The 13,644-nt window shown below is 35.8% G+C and overlaps 1 protein-coding gene across 2 annotated transcripts in view; it reads right to left on the bottom strand.

The window, feature by feature from the left end:
- Positions 1 to 13,644, bottom strand: part of CSRNP3 (cysteine and serine rich nuclear protein 3) — a 209,479-nt gene that overhangs the window by 95,373 nt on the left and 100,462 nt on the right. The window contains exon 1 of one of the 2 annotated variants that reach the window (XM_049887347.1): positions 10,290 to 10,374. The exons of the other annotated variant lie outside the window; for it this stretch is intronic. The gene's annotated coding sequence lies outside the window, so the exon portion shown is untranslated. Of the gene's footprint in view, positions 1 to 10,289; positions 10,375 to 13,644 lie in introns of those variants that run through there. 2 annotated transcript variants of the gene reach the window in all.

Raw genomic sequence — 13,644 nt, 5'->3', positions numbered from 1 at the left:
TCCTGCAAGGTGTTTCCATGGGGCACCACCAATGTGAAAAATGCTGCTTGGTGGCCTGCCAATGTGAGAAGCACAAGTCAGCCAAATACACCTCTCTTATCCAGGTGTCCGCTTAAGCCAAGAACGCTGGGAGCACTTCTGCCTAATAAATATTTTTTCTGAAGAAATAATGATTAGGGGGTTCTCCATTTTTGCATGAATTCCTCATGCCAGAACTGACTGACCTTGAGTTAGAGGTCTCATTTACTTAATTTGCCTGGATGTCAACATTTTTGTAGTTCGGTGATTCACGGTTTGAGACTCTGGTGAATGAAATGAACACTTTTCCCAGAAAAAGTATACATAAGCACAAATGCATAACATCTGTCCTTGGATTTCCGGGTTAAGAACCTCTGTTATACTGATTTATTTCATTTCCTCAGCTTTGGTGGATATCCAGAACTTGGAGAAATGATTCATTGTTGGGCACATTAGTTCAAATTATCAAAGAAGTTTGCAAATCAATGGCCTCCCTATTCCCTTTACTGCCAGGGTCACCCACTTTGCAGGGTAGGGTTCTCATCAGCGACCTCACTTTATTCTCACATGTGTGCCAAAGGGCCTACTGCATATACTGTGGACAGTCCCTACTGATTCTGATGGTGCCTTTCTTCAGTGCTACCTCAGTTGCCACATACTACTCTAAGACAGCAGCCAAAAAGCTGGCCTCATCTGTAACTCTGGGGCTTGATGGCTGCTTGACTACAATGATTTTAGGCTAAGGTTCACTTTCCCAGGCAGTGTCTGTCTTTCTTATAAATGTATTTGGGTTGCCATATTCCATTTATAATAATGCCGGTCAGTATATAGTGAGTACCTACTATGGACCAATGTTCTGCTGCTATTCATAAGGTTTTCACTGGCTAATGCTTTTCAGAAGTAGACTGCCAGGTCCTTCTTCTTAGTCTGTCTTAGTCCGGAAGCTCAGCTGAAACCTGTCCTCCATGGGTGACCCTGCTGGTATCTGAATACCGGTGGCATAGCTTCCAGCATCACAGCAACACCTAAGCCCCCACAGTACTGACAAACTGACGTTCTGTTGTGCATAGGGTCACTATGAGTTGGAACTGACTCGACGGCACCTAACAACAACAACAACTATGTACCAAACAACTTTACTCATTCTCTGTAATCTTCCCACCAATGCTGCAAGGTAGTTTTAACAGGAAACTGAGATTCTGAAAGTCTAGATCACTTGTCTAAAGTCTTAGGCCTGACCCATACCTTCTCTGAGAAATGCTTCCTGACTAGCCCCACACTGGGTTAAGCAAACTCTCTGCATTCATGGCACCTGGTCTATACATTTATCAGTACTTACCACACTATAATATAATTATTGGTTTGCCCGACATTTTCTCACACTTGGCTGTAAGGTTCTTCACGGACTGAATATGTATTCCAGTTCCTGTTCAGTAAATTAATGGTCATTAATTTGGAGCCTAATCCTGGATCTAACAACTATATTATTGGTGCTATTGGTTGAACTGTGTTCCCCAAAATGATATGCTGAAGTTCTAACCCCTGATACCTATGAATGTGACCTTGTTGGAAAATAGGTTTTTGAAGATGAGGTCATACTGGAGTCCTAATCCAGTATGGGTAATGACCTTATAACAGAGACACAGAGGAAAGATGGCCATGTTAAAATGGAGGAAGAGACGGAGTTAAGTTGCAGCTGACAGCCAAACAATGCCTGGTGCTACCAGAAGCTGAGAGAGACAAAAAGGATCTTCCCCTAGAGCATTCAGAGAGAGCGGGGCCCTGCTGGCAATCCTGCATTTGGATTTCTAACCTCCAGAACTATGAGACAATAAATTTCGGTTGTTTTAACTCACTCACAATGTGCTACTTTGTTACGGCAGCTGTAGGAAACTAATATACTAATGATTTTTTTTTTTTTTTAAATAAGAGAATCACACTGCTGGGTCTCAGTTTCCTCGCCTGTCAAAATAATGGGCAGGGCATAAGTAGTAAAAATAGGCTCTGACGCAAAGCACTACAGCTACTCTGCCTGGAAGTAAATGATAAAAGCCTGTGTTCTCTATGCGATGCTGGTGTCTATAACTGTCCATACCCTCTTCCCTCAGCCTGAGCAAACTGCGATGACAAAATTGATTCCTGTCCTGCTGTTTCTCCACTTACCAATGGTAAAAAAGATTCTCTAGGACTCTGTTTGGCTGGGAGATCCTTAAGAATCTTTCCATGTTATCTGTACTTGTGTGCCATTGGGATTAGTAGTATTCACCTTAGAAAGCAGGGTCTTAGGATTTTAATGCCTCCAGGCCCTAAATATTGATCAACATTTGGTATTTGGCAACACAGTATAATGAAGTACATACTGGAGTGGGAGTCAAAAGGCCTTCCCTAAAGTTAACTTTTAGGATGTTCTTTTAGTTAGCAAGAGCAGATAAAACAAATCAACAATATGATAAGGATTTTAAAACTGTTGAAAATTGACCAAGTGCCTGTTGTAAGCTTTTTTCCCTCTCTAACAATAAAAGTACCAAGCGAAGTCAATGAAAAATTTATTTATTTTGTATGCTTGCTATTAAGACTAAAGAACGTACTTAATCTAATTCCTTGAAAGACTTGTTAAGACTTACTACATTAAGAAGAGAAAGACCACAATGATGTGGAAGAAGTCAGAATTACTATTACTGTGCACTGGAAGATAACATCTTGTCCCCTCCTTGGCACTTAAGAAGTTTCCCTTCAGTCTTTCAGAAAAGTGTCTGATTAAATAATAAAATAGACCAGCCAGTGTAGATTCGAAGGGCATTTAAGAGATATGACATTCTTTTCCTTCAAGAGAAATCACCAAAAGAATCTAAAGGAAGAAAAAGAACAAACAAAAAAACCCATATTCATCATAAAGTACTCTAGAGTGGACATCAGAATAAAACACAACCAAGTTTCAGGACCATACTCAACCAAGCACTGGGATCATGCCAAAGATACTGCACAGAAAAGCAAGAACATTTTAAAAATTAGAAAAAACTACTTTGGTCGTTCTTTAAAATGAATCACCACCTTAGGTACAATATAGATTTCTAAAGCAGAGAACAATAGTTATTCAACCTGCAGCTGACATTGCATTAAGGAGCAATTAGTAAAAATGATACATAGTGTAAGATTAAATACCTGGATATTCAAGTCTCAGTGAATGTCCTATTGGCACAAATTAAAACCCATTCATAACGCAAATAAGTCACACCAAACATTTAAATACTGGAAATTGACTGTTTAGAGAAGCTTCACCATTCACATGAGTTTCACAACAGCAGAGAGTCACGATGTTCCTCTCCAGCAATTTATATAAAACTTGTTATCAGTGCATATTTAACAAAAACACTTCCGGGTATACTGTTAATGTAATTTTAAACTAAAAACTGTCAATACATTTTCTAAACTTCTTTTCAAAATCCTTGTGATTAAATCGAGGCAATATTTTATAAATGTCATTATGACACATAAGTTTAAAATAGCAATAAATCTGTGACACAAAGATCATTTCATGATTCATACAAATTAGCACTTCTAAGTCATCAGATAGAATTATGTTTCTTTATGTTTCACAGCAGCATTTGCTCAGCAAACATTTCTTGAGCACCTAATATGTACCAGGCTCTTTCTGTAATGGAAAACTTCAGAGTCTATGGATAAGACAGAAGCTCTGGAAGGAGCAGAGATGAATAACTGATGCCTTCATCACACAGAGTCGAAATGGAAATATAGTACAGGAAAGGCACAAAGATGGAAATTTTAAAAGCAATAAACCAAAACCAAACCAAACCCAGTGCCATCGAGTCGATTCTGACTCATAGCGACCCTATAGGACAGAGTAGAACTGCCCCGTAGAGTTTCCAAGGAGCGCCTGGCAGATTCAAACTGCCAACCCTTTGGTTAGCAGCCGTAGCATTTAACCACTACGCCACCAGGGTTTCCTTGAAAAGCAACAGAGGATACAAAAGACAGCTCAGAAAAGTACACATTGCCACATCATGTCTGTAGCAGATTGTGCTTCCAGTTGGAAAGATTCCAGGTACTTATAAAGCAACATATAGTTTGAACCTTAGTTACCATGGTGACTGCCTTTTTAATAAATTCCGTCAGAGCACTAGCCCCTAGCTATTCAGTCCTACCTAGCTAGATATGACCTCCACTAAAGTGCTGGTTGTCTATTTTTGGAAAACATTTCTCTCTCCACTGAAACCTAAGCTGTTCCTTCACGACTCTGTAACTATGGGCATAAGCTGAACTTGCCTTATCAACACTAGGGAACCAATTCATATGAGTTGAAAATATTATCAGCTATCATTTATAATGCTCTCATGCATCATATAATTTCATTGTCATAAAAACCCTTTGATATAGATACTATCATCCCCATTTTGCAGATGAAGAAAACAGGGCTTATAAAGTTCAAGTACTATATCCAACTCCACATGGCTTGTAAGTGGCAGAGCGTATCCTGAAGGGACACCAGGGTTGAGACTCGAACCTAAGCTCTTAGGCACTATCTTGTTCAAACTCTTCGCACTTCGTGATATAGCTTGACCTCCCACACCCAAAAAACTACGTGATAAACAGTATTACCCTTGCCGTTAAGTCTATTCCAACTCCTTGCAGCCCTATGGACAGAGTAGAACTTCTCCATAGGGTTTCCAAGGTTGTAATCTTTATGGAAGAAATCCTGGTTGTGTAATGGTTAAGTGCTTTGGTTGCTAACCAAAAGTTGGCAGTTTGAATCCACCAGGTGCTCCTTGAAACTCTATGGGGCAGTTCTACTCTGTCGTATAGCGTCACTATGAGTCGAAATCTACTCGACGACAATAGGAGTGGGAATCTTTACAAAAGCAGACTGCCAGATCTTTCTCCCTGGAGTGGAGTAGCTGATCCGTTCAAATCACTGACCTTTTTGGTTAGCAGCCGAGCACTTAACCACTGTGCCATCAGGGCTCCTTGATAAAAATATTAACTGTCAAGAAAATGGTATACAATATTATCTAGTTTTTTAGTTGTTTATGAATTGCTGCAAATTTACAGGGTTTTATTGTATTAAAGTTAGCCAGCTTTGTTGAAGTAGGGCTTCTCAGGCCTTTTAAAATGCTAATGTGCAAAAAAGAACCAGAATACACACTATTCCTGAAATATTTTGGACCAGTTACTATTCTGACAGAGTACCATTTGGTACTAATTTCATGAAGCCTACTTTGGAAAAACACTCCTTTAGATGTTCAAAGTGCTTCAGAGTACATGAGGAAAAAAAAAAAACCATGAGAACACCTACTAAAATGGAATTAGCTGCCTTGTGTATCTTAACACATATATTGTATTAATGAATTTTCAAAGAAATAGTAGATGGCTCAGTTATCCTACTTTCTTTCCATGGAATGGGTGAGAACAAAAGGCGCGCATGCGCGCGCACACGCACGCACAATTAAATGCATTTCTAAATGAATATATGGATTCATGAGCCTACATGGAGGTAAAGGATTGCCCAAGCAACCACTCTTCAGTTAGCAAGGTGGTAGCAGGTGGTGAATTTGACTCCAGGCTTTGTGAATGAAATGGACTACAACTCCTGACCTGAAATTGGCAAGAGGTACCAAAAAAAAAAAAATTTTTTTTTTTTTTTTTTTTATATACCAAAACCCAAACCAAACCCGTTGCTGTCGAGTCGATTCTGACTCATAGAGACCCTATAGGACGGAGTAGACCTGCCCCATAGAGTTTCCAAGGAGCACCTGGTGGATTTGAACCACTGACCCTTTGGTTAGCAGCCGTAGCACTTAACCACTACGCCACCGGGGTTTCCAAGAGGTATAGAGCACCCAAAAATTAGTCCAGTGCAGTAAAAAAAAATTCGATCTGAGTTTTTTATATATATATATATATATATACATGCTAGAGATTTGACATAAAGCAATTCCCAGTTCTGTCAATGGCTTAATATGACAGATCCTCATTGCAGTAAAAAAGAATAGTTTTCATTTATTTGAAGTCCAAAAGATTTTTAATATCTCGAACACTTCAGAACATAGGAAAAACTAAAATTAAATTTCGCTTATTTCCTAGGTTCTATGTACTATATACAAAAAAGAAAAAAAAAGTTTGGTAAGGTTGATTCCAACTCATAGCGACCCCATATGTGTCAGAAAAGAACTGCACTCCAAAAGGTTTTCAATGGCTGTGATCTTTCAGAACTAGATCACCAGGCCTTTCTTCTGAGGCACTTCTAGATAGACTTGACCTGCCAACCTTTTGTTTAGTAACGGAGAGTGTAACCATTTGCACCACCCAGGGACCGCAGGTACTATATGCTGTTAGTTGTTAGGTGCCATCAAGTTGATTTTCCACCATAGTGACCTCATGTGACAGCGTAGAACTGTTCCATAGGGGTTCCTAGGCTGTAATCTAGGGAGCAGATCACCAGGTCTTTCTCTTTCAGAGCTGCTAGGTGGGTTTAAACCGCCAACCTTTTGTTGAGCAGCCAAGCGCTTAACCATTGCACCACCAGGGCTCCTTTAGATGTTACTATGTATGTGTGTGTGTGTGTCAGAAATTCAACACAAGGTCAGGACTTCTGTATGGCAGCATGTTTATCTTTCACCTTTTGCCCACCAAAATCTAAATGATTCAGAATTTAATGTAAGACAAAGAGTATAAACTTGATATTTGAATCGCTCTCAGGCTAGGAGAAATTATTAACTATTAAAAAATAATAAATATAAATGTTAGAAAGTAGAGAGGAAAATTATTTTTAAAAACTACACAGAAGATTTATAAAAGCATATAATAGCAAGAGTCTATTCGGTGTTGGGTTACAGTTGGAGAAGAGTGTTGTCTTCCATAATAGGTCAATATAATGATGAGAATAATGGTACTTCTACCATAGAGAAAAGCCTAAACTGATTTCCACTTTGCTCAACAAGACAAAATGATGTGTACTATATTTTGCTTCCATGAAAACCATTAATATTTTTTTAAAAACTGGCATTTAAAGTTGTAAACTTTAGTTATCTGGAAAATTAGTCTCTGTAGTACAGGTAATTTTCCAGCTGTACAAACGTATTGCTGTAGCATCACTACAGCTCTAATGATATGAAATAAAAGATCCGTATAATCATTTTACAATTTTATTGTATTTATAGTTTTTAATAAAATTAATAGAATTCTACTTAAATTCTAGAACAGGTGATGAAAGAATGCATTTTGTTTTGAGATACCTTTAACAATTAAAATGTCTAGTTCCCTGCTCACCTATAAAAATATATATATATATATATATTTACGTCTAAATACATATACTACCTACGTAATGATCAATGTAACCCATTTTCAATATTTCATTGCAGGTTATGTAAAGCTTAGACATCCTATTTTTCATTAAAAACTTATTTTGTGTTTAGCACAACTTTGGTAAAAATGATGAAATTGTGAAATACTGAAAAGCAAGAGAATAAAAATTTAGAGAGAGCATATGGGAAGAATTATCTCTAAAATGAAGCAGACATATGGGTTTAGAATATTCATCATTTGCCTAACACTAAGAATTTACTTTCTTAAGAGATGCTCAGTTAAAATAAAGAAAGAAATGTGATTGTTTTGAGTACTTATTTATTTCGAGCATTTTCCTTCTCTATGTTCCAAGTAATTTTGTTCTTTTTTCTACCTTATAAAACCAGCAATTTAGGAGAAGAACATATATAGTGATAATAACAAGGCTGAAAACCTACATGTGAGGTTTTGAGATGGTAACAGTTATTTGTAAATTTCAGACCATGTTCCATGCTGCTAGATTGAGTAAAACATGTTTGCCCTATAATCTTTTTCAAGGCTACAATGTGATCTCTGGCTTCAAATGATGACAAAGACAGACTGGTAATCAAAAAGCAGGAAAATCAGTTTTGAAAAATCCTTAAAGATTCTCTTGAAGTCTGATATAACACTATTTCTCTAAGTATACCATATTCTCCAACTGCAGATCCTTCAAGGGTTTGTTTGAATTGCTCTATATTTACTTTTTTACTTCTCAAATTTGATTTGAATTGTATTTATACAAATATTTCCTTCTATATACATTAAGCTATCCTGACCATGAACTTACTATGTACATGTGTTGAGATTTGTACGAAAATAGCATGGCTCAAGCCAATGCAAAAAGACTTCAAAGTTTTGACTGAATTTGCATAGAGATATAAATTATCCAGGATATTCAAAGCCATAAGTTTGCTGGAAGACATATATAGCTCTCTCGTGGCTCACAGAGCCACAACAATTCTCTTTATTTCACATTTGTCTGTTATCACATTTTCTTAAAGAATCTTCATGGGCTGTCTTTCTTTGCCGGCACTATGTGTTTATTTTTATATTCAGAATGTTCTAACTGGTTGCATTTACAAAGTTAATAGTATTGGGCTGCCAAAATCCATTTTAAACTCACTCTTCTCTCCCCCCTGTGCTCTGCCTAGAACCTACACATAGAGCACATAGAAATTACTGGATACAAACTAAGGGCACTGCTTGAGCTATTCAAAATAGTTGAATTATGTATGGTTGACCAATTAGAAAGATTTTGTTTTTTGCCTGAAAAGCAAAAGTTTACAAATATACATAAGAGCAAATGTCTACAAATATTTTGTCTGGACCAGAGGAAAGCATATTTAATTCGACAAAAGAAGGAAGCAATTTATTTAAAATATACCCACTTTAGATGGAGTCATTATTGAAAGTTGGAAAATAGACTTTAGAAGAAAATGGCAGTTTTTGCATTTTAAAAACATTCACACAATATATGAATTCCTTTCCTAAATTAATCTCAGGATCCTGGATAAATGTCATAATGCCCCCATAACAAAGAATGAGAATCTGGCCTTGACTGACCACTAGAAAGTGAATTTTGTAAATGTTTGAAATAATTGTCCTTCATTGTTTTAAATGGCTATCCTCCTGATGGGTCCCCCCCCCCACACCCCTCCCCTCCACATTTTTTAATAAAAGATACTGTTGCCAAACAACCAAGTCTTAATCATTATGATAAAATTAACTCCCTCTTCCCAATGCAAAGAAAGTAATTCAGTTTATCTAAATATGTACTAGCTCTTTATGTGAAAGCTTCATAAAATTCATTTTTAAACATCTTATGCAAATATAAAAGCATAAAGCAGTAATTTCATGACTAAACGCTATTTTGCCCCTTCGTTTTGCCAACATATCTTCATACACACACAACCTGTAATACAGACAGATGCACACTTGATGCAAATGGAAACATTTTCTTCCATCAACATTGTGACTGTTGAATTGATATATTTAAAATTTTTAATGAAATGGATAAACATAGTTTGATCTGCTGCTTCAAGGAAGTTTATTAAAATATATGTTTTGAAAATAAAAACAACACAGGCTTATGAACAATAAAACCGAGGGCATATTTGTTTGGTGCGGGTCAGATTTACTATGATGTAATCACATCATTAATCACACATTTTACAAAAGTGTGATATTTAGTGCCAGGAAAAAGAAGACTTTTATCCTGTGACATTTATCAGGATCACTTTACAACCCAGACTTAACTGAAAGGAAAAGTCATAGGAAGTTGAACATATTGAGTTCAAAACAGCATTCTAAGAAGTCCCAAAGAAAATTTGTAACAACTAGGAAATTCAAAGCATTTAAGAGATCTAATCCCAGAATTAGAAATGATTTTTCTGATAAGATGTTTAGCCAGGAAATACAGAATGAAAATTCTCAAAACCAACACCTTCTCTTGAAATGAAAATGTAACTTTCTTAGAACTGTCCATAGGATTTTCTGTAGGATATGAACAAAAGGACTCCATTATTTAATTCCAGATACCTCACAAGAATCTTAGTCCAGAAATCCAGTTCCTATTTAAAATACATCTTTTAATAATTTGAAAAACCCTCTAAAAGTTCAAAGTCTTGATATTTATCTAGGTGTTTCAACTGAGGTATCTCTCTGCAATCAAAAACTTTCAAAAAATGCAGTTATTTAGCAACCCAAACCCAATTTTTTCATACATAAAATTACTCCATTGGAACAAAACATCTATGTTTCAAATACAGAAAACGTTGATAAGGTTGAAAGAATAACCTAGTTAAGGGAAATCTGAAAAAAAAGGGAACACCCTGCCACTGTCCCCAATGAATTAAAATAGCCAAGCCTCATCATTCGTGTCTTCTTTAGAAATAAAAGCAGGCCCATCATGAAATCTGTCACCATACCTGCGTGCACTTTAAACGACTACGGCGCACACGCTGTAAAATCTTCACTCTGAGAAATAAAGCACACTTCATTCACTGCTGCAAAACACTGCTGCAGAGGAGCCCAGTACATTTTTTTTTTTTTTTCAGGCAACGGATCCAGCTTTCCACCAGCCCTGTGACCTTTGAACTCGCTTCTGCCCCCCCTCCTCTCGCTTCTGCAGTCAAAGCTTCCGAGCTGCTTCATTTGCATAAGGCTCCGGCAGTCCTCCAGCAGCTGAAATGGAATGCTGGGTAAGGAGCTGTGGAACTGCAGGTCTGCCAGAATACCTGAATCACGGGGGAGCAGGCATACGCGATGGGGAGTGGGCACGGATTTTACTGGGCTGTCAGTATCACATTCCTCCATGTCTATTAATGGCTAAACGTTTTTAACTCTTTGTTTCGGAGTCTTATTCTCACCGCTCCCCCCACCCCCAAAGAAACTGCCGGCAGCGACTATGGTAACCAAGGAAACCCAAATAGTCAAATCCTTTATTTAAATACATTTGGAAGGCCAATTTAAATTTTTCATTAACTTCTTTTTTTTTTTTTTTTTTATATTTTGGAAACAGATTTTTTTTTTCATTCAAATACATATTGCACACATAAGCAGGGGCATGAGGTATTTGTGTTATTGTGGTTTCAACAGCATCATACAGGCATAAATTTATATTAGTCAGTATACAAATACATGAGGTCATTATAGTAATTCTATACAACGTTAAATGTGCCCTAGTGCTTTAGAGATCATCATCCTAAATGGTGTCCAAGAATTTAACTGTAAAGAACTTAGGTCCCAGGATGCCTTTAAACAATACAGCAGCAAACATGTAGAGCAAAGTTAAACTCTGTATTTAAATCTAAAGATTCACACAGCACTACTGCTTGTCTGTCTTTGGCAAAGATGTGCAGTATTGTGCTATTATTTCCTAGAGTTATTTCTTCTCCTGTCTTCCTACACACAGCAATCTCTCTATTTGAAACATAAACTTCTCTACTGCTCATAAACCCCAGAAGTGGTTATTTTCTACATAAAGGTCATGTGTATACATATTTTTAGAAATACACATGAAAGCACATATTCTTCTTTTCTAAATGGTGAATGAGTGGCAATATGCATCATCACATAATTAATCCATTCTTTTTAAAATTAAGCTAGTTTGTTTTTCTTAATACGTGATGGAATAATATCTATGAAATAAAAGGTTTTATGAAATAACCTTTTCCATTTATCAAAAGAAATATAACATGAAAAATTAAAAGCACACAGCAAGTTTATATATACACTACTATTGTTAAATATAAAATATATTGTTCTTATAGATGCACTATTAAACATTCCAAAATTTTCGTTTTATAATTTATTTAAAGTATTAAATATTCCAAACCTTCCTCTTGCAATATACTGAAAGATACCAATAAATTCTGAATTATATACCATCTAATTTCTAAGACATGTAAATTATTGCAATAAAGAATTTTTTAATACTGGAAACATTAATTTTGAAGCTTTTTACCTGAGCTATCTATTTAGTAGTATTCTGCTTTATATTATTTCTGCTTATATAGATGATTATAACTAATTATATGGTTTTTTCTTATCCATACTTTTTTTAATAGAATAAATAACTTTTTGGTTTAATATAATGACATAAACATTTCTCTATCACATCTGACTACATCAACAATGTAATCGCATTGGGTCTATTCAAGTGCATCCTGCATATTACACACCACAAATATCTTGCAAAGTTTTTGTTTAAGGCAAAACACATCAGCCCATCCTAATTTAAATCCAATCAAACGTAAGGAAGTGTTGGAGTAATTTATAAAATCACCGACCTGTTTGTTCAAATAGCTGTAGTCCTAGACCTTGCACTCTTTATTCATTAGAATCCAAAAGAAATTGATTATCATTTTATAATATGTGTCAGCATCACCGAAGGCACTGTGTCTTCTGGTTCAGCGGAATCTTCTTAAATTTCCCAGCCCTGTGTTTTATTGCTGGTACCATATGCTTTATTGTTCAGCGACAAGAGCTTCACTCTGCACAAAGACTCATTACCTACTGCTTGCTGCACAGCATCAGCCTTACTGAGGCTGCCTATGTGTGATCACATGGGAGTTTTGGCTGAGAGGGCCAGGCATGCCACTGATTTCACTGTGTCTATGGATATTTTTATCAGCTAAGGTCTACTAGGAGGAAGGAATAACAGATTATGAAGCTGCTTTAAGTCATTAATACAGCTCAACTTATGGAAATACCCTTCACAAGATTTTTTTTTGTTATAGAAAACGTTTGAGCAGGCATTCAAAAGAAGTTAACTAGATTTTATTTTAATAAGGGGCTGAATAATAATTTAATGAAGGGGAACGGCAAAAAGCTGTTGTTCTACCTTATGCTTTCTAAGAGAACTTTTGTACAAATGTCATTAAAGAGCCTTGCTCTGCTGAATGATCTGACAATATATTTTAACCTTTAGATTGCTGGCATTTCTTTTTCTTCGAGGTTATTTTCTGAAAGGATGAGTGGTTTTTTTTTCCCACAAGATGCCCTCAATTAAAATCTCAATCACTAATAGTTATTATATACAAATAAAAATGAAGATATTCTAATTACTTTTAATAAAGAGATGAAAGGGCAAGTCTCTTTTATTAATGTATATAAATGAAGTCAGTGATTAATTTCTCTTCTCAAAAGATGACATATTCCTAGAAGAACAGCTGACTTAAAAGAACAATAAAGATTTCAATTTAAAGATCTAGGGGACATATGGTTCATATTAATTCTTAAAATCACAGTAACTTATTTTAGACAGCTTACCTCAATGAGCATATGGTTTACCTTATCTGATTTCAGTGTTAACAAGTAGTTTTAGAGATGACTGCTCAACGTTTACAGGAATTTTCTGTTGCATAGATGCTGAGTTTATATATGTATATATATATATGTATATATATAATCTTGAAATATTAAAAAATACTTAAATTTCTCAACTTTTGAAAATAGATTATAGGTTGCCCAAATTACAAAAGGATTTTAGTCATTAGAATTTGTTGAAAAAAATCAATTTCTTACCTCTAATAATCTGTGTAAATTGAATTGATAATTGAAACCTTCTTGCTTTTAAGTTTCAGTGAAAATCTCATGACAAATACATGCAAAGTGCAACAAAGAGCACAGAAAATTTACTTCCTAATAATGGTACAGGAAAGTCAGAAGCACCATAATTGAAGATTAGAAAAATAAATTGTCTGTATAGCTAGATACAGATATTATATTCCATGGATATTAATAATGTTTGTAAATAATACAACAATTAACCCAAAAAGA

The sequence above is a fragment of the Elephas maximus genome, chromosome 6, assembly GCF_024166365.1.
Source record: "Elephas maximus indicus isolate mEleMax1 chromosome 6, mEleMax1 primary haplotype, whole genome shotgun sequence".
NCBI classification, from domain to species: domain Eukaryota; kingdom Metazoa; phylum Chordata; class Mammalia; order Proboscidea; family Elephantidae; genus Elephas; species Elephas maximus.
Note: the sequence above shows the minus strand (reverse complement) of the source record. Positions and strands in the feature narration are given on the sequence as shown.